Below are 8,717 nucleotides of genomic sequence, written 5' to 3'. Positions count from 1 at the left end.
GAACAACATTAATGTTCAGCAGAACAGCTAAATTAACCACTAATACACAGTATATATAAGCCACAGTAAAACGCAATTACCAGCAATAGAACATAGGCCCATATGTCAGCTAAAATAATGTAAAATGCCCAGTATATCTGCTACAGTAACATAAGCCCCAAGTAACATTAATGTACCGTATATCAGTTAATTAACACTAACGCATGGCATATTGACACTTGTTATGTAATGCAAATTATCAGCTATAGTAATATAAGCACCGTATGACCACAATAGGGACATTAATGCACCACATGACAGCTATGGAAATGTAACACAGCATCGGCTATATTAACACAAAGCCGTGTAAATCAACTATACCAAATGAGCACAGTACATACACTATGGTATCAACGTCTGGTACTGTAAACCAATATAACGTGAAGCATGGCATCAGCTCAGGTAACACATGCCACCGGAACCATTGTAGCATAAAGGTCACAGTCATGTATGTACAATGTGACAGCTCCAGAAAGGTAAACATTATTTTATGCGTAATGTGCCTGCTATAGGAATATTTGCGTAGTGTGAATGTTATGGGGTAGAAGGAATCATGTTCAATGAGAAACATAAGAGTAGCATGACAGCGCTGAACATGAAAAATGTAACCACAAGCCATGAAAACAATACTGTAAGAAACATATGCAGGTCATATTGAAGGAAGATGTACATGTTACACCGCTAGGGAAACATAAGCACGTACACCGAGTAGGAACCTGAGTAATACACTGTTGAACGCAGACATGGTATACTGTGTGGGATATCAGCAAGGAACACTATGTGGAAGGTAGGCGTGGTATACTGTGTGGGAACGTATGGCAGTACGCGGTTTTGCTTGTTACCTGCTGTTGCAACCGAGTGGAAACGCAATCATGGTGGTGTAGTTGTGCAGAATGTAGCCGTGACACAGGAAGCCAAGTGATGTCAGTACCTGGTTGAAATGAATACGTGTTATCTTGTGTGAACCGTATGCGTGATAAATGCAGGAAAACATGGCGTGTATGGTAACGAAACACAGAACGCTGTAAGGAAACATAAGTGTGGAGAACCATGTGGTAATGTCAGCAAGGACATCCTATCACACCTGACCTCCCGCATGAGTAAATGAAAAAGCAATGCCATGATAACAGCCTAACATACTAGACCTGAGAACCATGAGAGTCATGCTGTGACAGCTTGAAAAACCTGACCTGCAGACATTAATGAAAGCCTAACACGACATAACTAAAAACCAAGACAAATGTGACAATAAAGCTATGAAACATCTGCTGATGTAGCAGGTGGGCGCACAGTAGATTCTATGGTGACATAACCCATACATGACTACGTGTATGTAATTATAAACTATACAAGTTATATGAATGGTAACATAAAACAGTATAATAGAGACATATGATTTATCTACGATAAGTGACATAACCACAGTGACATATAACAGTATACTGATGGCAACTTACATGGTATATACTAAGGGATGTATACGTGGTGTACATATAACTGACAAACACAGTAAATAAATGCACTGGTGATCTATAACAGTACAATGTATTATAACAATTTATACATGGCCTATAATCGATGACATGTCTGAGATAGAGATTGGTCCTTGGCTGCAGCATAAAAGAACATACAGATGGGGAGACACAGCAGGAGAGACTCCAGCGAAGGGACAGAATGGAGAGCGGTTGTGAGCATGAAACTGGATTACACCAGGTCACATATGAAGGAAAAATAATCTCGTAAATGTAATAACAGTCAAAACAACACCGAAATATGGAGGCCCCCCTACACCTGGAGATTCAGCAGCCTGTGCTGCTCTGTCAGCCCAAACACATCCTCCTGCTGCAGTCAGCTGTTTGTATAAGCCACAGCTGTGACCTCCAATGAGTGATCTTTGCAGACTAAGAGACTGAGGCCGGAAAGAGTTAACCTCAAGCTGAAATATGCAAATTACCTCACGGCCAGCAGGCCAGGGCTGGAGCCTGCACAGCTACATGTGCTTACTGCATACTGTAGGAGCGAGTTGTAGCTACTTCACAGCCTGCAGCGTGAAAGGTACCTTAACACATTACCATATTCCTTGCATCATAGTTAGGTTAGCAAACAGTGCCTCTCTGCGACATATGCAATCAAACCTCCCGCCAAAACCACAGCTTCCGGTGCAAAGACATCTTGCATGCTGGCGACAGCACCTGCTTCTCGGCCTTTTGGCTAAGATCAAGTGTAGTATCTGTTCTTATCAGTTTTTCATGCCGGTGTACGGTGACGCCGGTATGGGGCTGGTGGGGATGGGTGCTGCATGGAGGATGCAGGTGTACCGGGGCTGGTTCTGAGGAATCAGCTCGACGGCTGCCCCGATGTGACCTGTTCCCTCCGGGTCTCGCCATGAGGCTGAGAGGGTCTAGAGCCGAGGTACTTTTGTGCCTCGGGGAGAGGTGCCCCCGAGGTGCCGAAACTCACTGGGAGTATTGGCTCACTGAGTTGAAGCACGGGCACCATAATCTCTTCACCTTGTGGCACTCACCTCTTGATTCCCGGCCTTCTGGCTAGGATCAGAGAAATTTTTATAGATCCGGCCGGATGTCCGGGCAGTATATCTGCACACATTCACTTATTTATTTATTTTTGTCTCACTGTGTCACTTTTTGCGTGTTGTGTGTTCACAGGATTTGTCAGGATGCGGTAGCCCTTCTGGGTGCCCTAGGGGAGGTGTGTGTGGCCATTAGGTTCCGCACCTCCCTGCAAACACCCCGGGCACTCCTGCTTTGGCAGGGTACCTACCGTTATCGGCTCTGCAGGCAGATACCTTGGCTAACGCCAAGGGGGATGCCGGGAGCATTTGTGGTCCCCTAGTAGCTTCGGCAAAAAGGGACATCGAACCTGGAACCTCGCAGGTACCTTTTGGTCCGGAGGCGAAGGGTAAGGTTTGTTGGGGGGCCTCTCTCCTATCGGATAAGGGCTTGCGATAGACCGCATCCTTTGTGCACGTTTTTTTAGTGTAACACGTTTGCACTTTTTCTTGCACTTTGGGTGAATTGAGAGCACGTTCCTCGGCTTTAAAAAAAAAAAAAAAAAGTGGGTATATAAAGACCAGACTCCTCCCACAAATTAGGTTAACTGTTTCAGCCAACCTCCACTTATTTTCGGTCTAGTGTAGACAAATAGTGATTTCAGAGATAATCCTACCACCCGCACGTCTCGGTTCGTGACACTGCTCATGATATGTATTATTTTATCTGTTCAATAAAGTTTTTAAACTCTACATTATTGGTCCGATTATCTATAAAGGTAAAATATAAGAGTGGTGCCCTGCAACAGACAACCCCTTTCAGACATGTCCAGACATGATTATACATAGAAAGCTGCGCCATTTAGCATCCGTCTACTACGTCATGATATGGGCGTTATTACACAAGACATGTCCGGGCTTGTTGGCATAGGCGTATGCATAGAAAACTACGTAATTTAGCCACCGCCTACTATTACAAAGCGCGCACTATGAAGCCTATGCTATTCATTCAGAAAGCTTTGGCACTGGAACTAGCATGCCGTACTTCTCTCCCCTAAAAGGTTAGTAGTTTTAGGTTTCTTTTTAGAAATATAGCTGCGTGTCTGTGAATTACTTATTTCACAATGGGGGGTATTTATCAATTTTGCCTGTTGACAATTTCTTTTTACCCTTTTTTTTCTCACTTTGGTTTTTGTGGACATGCACCAAATTTATCATTTGGTGCAAGTTATTAGTAATTTTGGCTCAAATGTTGAAATCAGCTGTTCACAGCGCCTTTTACACAGAACTTACCACTACAGAGAACAGCGTATTTCACCCTGTAGATCAGCCATCTCGGAGTCCCTTCCTGCAGTATATCAGCAAGCAACATGAGTTATTTTCTTTTGTGGGGTTTATAGCCACCATGTGAAATGGATTTTATTTTCAACTTGAGTAGTTTTTTTTTTTTTTATTACTTTAGTGCAGTGGTCTTCAACCTGAAAACCTCCAGATGTTGCAAAACTGCAATTCCCAGCATGCCCGGACAGCCGTTGGCCAATGCTGGCTCAACGGAGGGTGAAGGTTCCTCAGGATAGTATTGAGCAGACCTTTTTAATGTATTTTGACGCCTTTACATTTTCTTACATTGCTAAGTGTGTTTTCCAAGTGCAAAATTTCTTGGAGGTGATTTGCGCCCCCCAAAAAACGGGATTTGCGCCAAAATCGATCGATTGGCGCAAATGATGAAATACTGACTAAAGTTGAAATCACACATGGGACCGTGTGATTTTGAGAAAGTTGTAAAAATGACAGTGGAGAAGATGCGCCATAGAGCGATTGGCGCAAATGATGAATTACTGACTAAAGTTGAAATCACACACAGGACCGTGTGATTTTGAGAAAGTTGTAAAAATGACAGTGGAGAAGATGCGCCATACTTTGGCGCAAAAAGACACTGCGCTAAAGTATTGCGCCAAAGTTATGTTAAAAAAAGACACATAAATCCTTTGATAAATACCCCCCAATATACTGAATGAGGTGCGTGTGTGTGTCTGTGAATTAGTGTTAGTATTTTTTTAATCTGCCGCATAGTAAAATCCTATTGTAAATTGTTATGCAGTATACTGTGTGACTGTCAAGGCATGATTTACTTTAGTATAAATGAAATGTGCTATAAAGCGGTCACATAACTAAATAAGCAATCTATGGGGCTGTATTTTCTTGATAGTTATTGTATGTTAAGTGCTGCGGAATCTGTAGGCGTTATATAAATAAATAAAATAATAATAATAAAATAAAAATATGTGATAAGCTAGGAATGGGGGGGCTGGGACGTAGTTGCCATAGCATCATGACGTCAGTTTTTTAGAGGTGGGGGTCGTGGGAGAGCTGAGAAACAGCATATGGCTGTAGTTAGAACCCGTGGGGGAAAGGGGTGTGGTCCCTGTCAAACACCAGAAGGGGGCTGGCTGACGTGTTAGGATTTGGGACTAAGGGGGCGTGGCTAGGGCGTGACTGGGGGCGTGGTACCTGTCAACTGACAGTTTAACATGATATGCCTATTCTCTACTACTAATGACATTACTTCTGCTACCGAGCACTCAGGTTCAGTCAAGGATAGAAACACGTCATCTGCATATAGGGATATGAGGTGTTCTCGGCCTCCAATGACCACTCCTGTAATCCGCGGGTTTTCCCTAATGGCCTGAGCCAAAGGCTCCATAGCTAACACAAAAATTAGGGGTGACAAGGGGCAACCCTGCCTAGTCCCGTTCATCAACTCAAACTCATCAGATAGAGCTCCATTCACGAAGGTTCTTGTCACGAACCAGCAGGACTGGGAGTGGATCCTCTGGACCAGAGAGGCGATGGTGTGGGCTGTACTGGAGGACCGGTTCTAAGCAGTTACTGGTCTTCACCAGAGCCCGCTGCAAAGCGGGATGGATTTGCTGCGGCGGTAACTACCAGGTCATGTCCCCCAGTAACAACTCGACCTCTCTGGCTGCTGATATGGCGTGGTACACAGGGAGAAGGCAAGAGCGTAGTCGGACGTAGCAGAGCTCAGGGCAGGCGGCAAGGGTTCACAGGTGAGGAGACGGTAGCAACAGGTTCCGCAACTGGCAAGGCAAACAACACAGTAGGGAACGCTTTCTCAGAGGCACAAGGCACAAAAATCTGGCAAGGCAGGAAGGGGAAGGCAGCTTATGTAAGAAGGACACAGTGGGAGGTGAGGAACCAGCGCACCAATTACCGGTGCGCTGGCCCTTTAAATTTACTGAAGCCGACGCGCGTGCGCCCTATAGAGTGGGGCCGCGTGCGCCAGGATGCAGGAGTGCTGGGAGCCGCGCGTCGGGGAACAGGTGAGTCGGGCAGGGACGCGGCGCGTGAGCGGGACCAAGCCGCCACGCCAGCCACGTCCCTGAAACTGTGGAACCCACGCTCCCGGTCAGTACGTCTGACCGAGAGACGCCGGGATCCCGGGACTGAGGGCTGAGGCAGCGGGTGCTCCGGTCCGGAGATAATGACCGGAGCGCTCGCTGTGACAGTACACCCCCCCCTTAGGTCTCCCCCTCTTTTTAGCACCAAGAAAGTTGAGGATGAGACTGCGGTCCAAGATGTTATTCTCAGGCTCCCAAGATCTCTCCTTAGGACCGCAGCCCTCCCAGTTGACCAAAAAAAATCTCTTCCCCCGAACAACCTTGGTAGCTAGGATTTCTCTGACCGAAGAAATATCTGAGGTACCAGCGACAGGGGTGGGAGAAAGAAGTTTAGGAGAGAAGCGATTAAAGATGGCGGGTTTGAGAAGGGAGACATGGAAAGAGTTATGAATTCTGAGAGAGGGGGGGGGAGATGGAGCTGGTAGGACACCGGATTAATGCGGCTCTTGACTCTGAAGGGACCCAAGTAACCAGGGCCCAGCTTGTAACTTGGTACCTTAAATCTGATGTATTTCGAGGAGAGCCACACCTTGTCACCGGGACTGAATTCCGGAGGAGCTCTACGACTTTTATCGGCCTGGAGGTTCATACGGGCCGAGGCCTTGAGGAGGGCTGAGTGGGTGTCTCGCCAAATAGAAGAGAAGTCCTGAAGGAGGTCCTCTACAGCTGGTACAGAAGAGGAGGCGGAGGTCAGAGGTAGAGGTGGCAGAGGATGACGACCATAAACCACAAAAAATGGAGACTTATTGAGGCGGACGACTGTTTGAAATTATTAGAGAACTCTGCCCACAGAAGTAAGTCCGACCAATCATCTTGGCGGGAGGACACAAAATGGTGTAGATAATCTCCCAGAATCTGGTTCACCCGTTCAACTTGGCCATTGGACTGAGGGTGATACGAGGAAGAAAAGTCCAGCTTGACCCCGAGCTGACCACAGAGAGCCAGCCAAAATCTGGAAACGAACTGCACCCCACGGTCAGAGATGATGTGTCTGGGAAGACCGTGGAGGCGGAAGATGTGTAGAAAAAACTATTTGGCCAACTGAGGCGCGGACGGGAGACCAGGCAGGGACACAAAAGTGAGCAATCTTCCAAAATCAGTCAACCACGACCCAAATGACCGTCATACCATGGGAGGAGGGAAGATCAGTGATAAAGTCCATAGCGATGTGCAACCAAGGGGCGTCCGGAACAGGAAGAGGCAGAAGAAGACTCGCAGGTTTCTGACGAGGAGTTTTGTCACAGGCGCAGATCGAACAGGACTGGACGAATTCCGAGATGTCTTTCTCCAGCGAGGGCCACCAATATCTTTGGGAAATTAATTGAAGAGACTTCTGAATCCCAGGATGACCGGCAAAGAGGGAAGCGTGACCCCACTTGAGAATTTGTAATTGCTGACGAGGAGGAACATAGGTCTTACCCGGGGGAAGAAGCCGCAAGTCCACAGGTGCAACCGAGATGAGACATTCAGGTGGGATAATGTGTTGAGGAGTGGGTACGTCGCCCACCACATCTGAAGAGGGAGAAAGGGCATCTGCCCTGATGTTCTTGGCAGCGGGGCGAAAATTAATCTGGAAATTGAAGTGGGCTAAGAAGACGGGCTTGGCGGGGATTGAGTCTCTGAGCAGACTGGCGGTAGGCTAGGTTCTTATGGTCCGAGAAAATGGTCACAGGGTGAGGAGCACCCTCGAGAAGATGTCTCCACTCCTCCAAGGCTAATTTAATTGCCAACAGTTCTCTGTCCCCAATAGCGTAATTCTTCTCGGTGGAAGAAAAGGTTTTAGAGAAGAAGCCACAAGTTATGGTCTTGTCTCTGGATGACTTCTGAGTTGGCACCGCTCCAGCTCCCACCGAGGATGCATCCACTTCAAGATAGAATGGCTTGGAAGAATCTGGCCGGGAAAGAACAGGAACAGAAGCAAAGGCGGTTTTCAGGGACTGGAAGGCCTCTTCAGCGTGTCAAGTCGACGAATGGACCTGAGGAAGAGGGGAGCGTGTCCCCTCGCAACGCGTAGACCCTGCTTTATTTCCAAATAAAGTGTATCTTTTACTTCCATACGGCTCCTGACATAATTTCTTCAGCTGCCGCACGGGCGAGTGCCAGGATCGGATCCTTTTTCACTGCCACTGCTCATTATTCACAGACCGTCTGGTCGGACGGGTGGATCCGGGCAGCACACCGTGGATTTCTACTTACCCACACCAGTTGGGCTCCTCTAAGCTGACTTAGGTGTTATGCTCTCAGCATAACACCATCAGGTGAGAGCATTTCTTACGCATTTTTCACCTGTCAATTGTACTAAGGATAACGGCACATAGATAGGCGCATTGGGGGTTCCGCAACTGGCAAGGCAAACAACACAGTAGGGAACGCTTTCTCAGAGGCACAAGGCACAAAGATCCGGCAAGGCAGGAAGGGGAAGGCAGCTTATGTAAGAAGGACACAGTGGGAGGTGAGGAACCAGCGCACCAATTACCGGTGCGCTGGCCCTTTAAATTTACTGAAGCCGGAGCGCGCACACCCTAGAGAGCGGGGCCGCGTGCGCCGGGATGCAGGAGTGCCGGGAGCCGCGCGCCAAGGAACAGGCGAGTCGGGCAGGGACGCGGCGCGTGAGCGGGACCCAGCCGCCACGCCAGCCGCGTCCCTGAAACTGTGGAACCCGTGCTCCCGGTCAGTACCGGATCCCGGAAGGGCTGAGGCAGCGGGCACTCCGGTCCGGAGGTAATAACTGGAGCGCTCTCTGTGACAGT

The 8,717-nt window shown here is 47.8% G+C and overlaps 1 pseudogene; it reads left to right on the top strand.

Moving 5' to 3' along the window:
• The first annotated feature begins 2,230 nt into the window (after window positions 1–2,230).
• Window positions 2,231–2,408, top strand: LOC130267891 (U2 spliceosomal RNA; annotated as a pseudogene).
• The last annotated feature ends 6,309 nt before the right edge of the window (window positions 2,409–8,717 follow it).

The sequence above is a fragment of the Hyla sarda genome, chromosome 4 (assembly GCF_029499605.1).
Source record: "Hyla sarda isolate aHylSar1 chromosome 4, aHylSar1.hap1, whole genome shotgun sequence".
In the NCBI taxonomy this organism is placed as follows: Eukaryota; Metazoa; Chordata; class Amphibia; order Anura; family Hylidae; genus Hyla; species Hyla sarda.
Note: the sequence above shows the minus strand (reverse complement) of the source record. Positions and strands in the feature narration are given on the sequence as shown.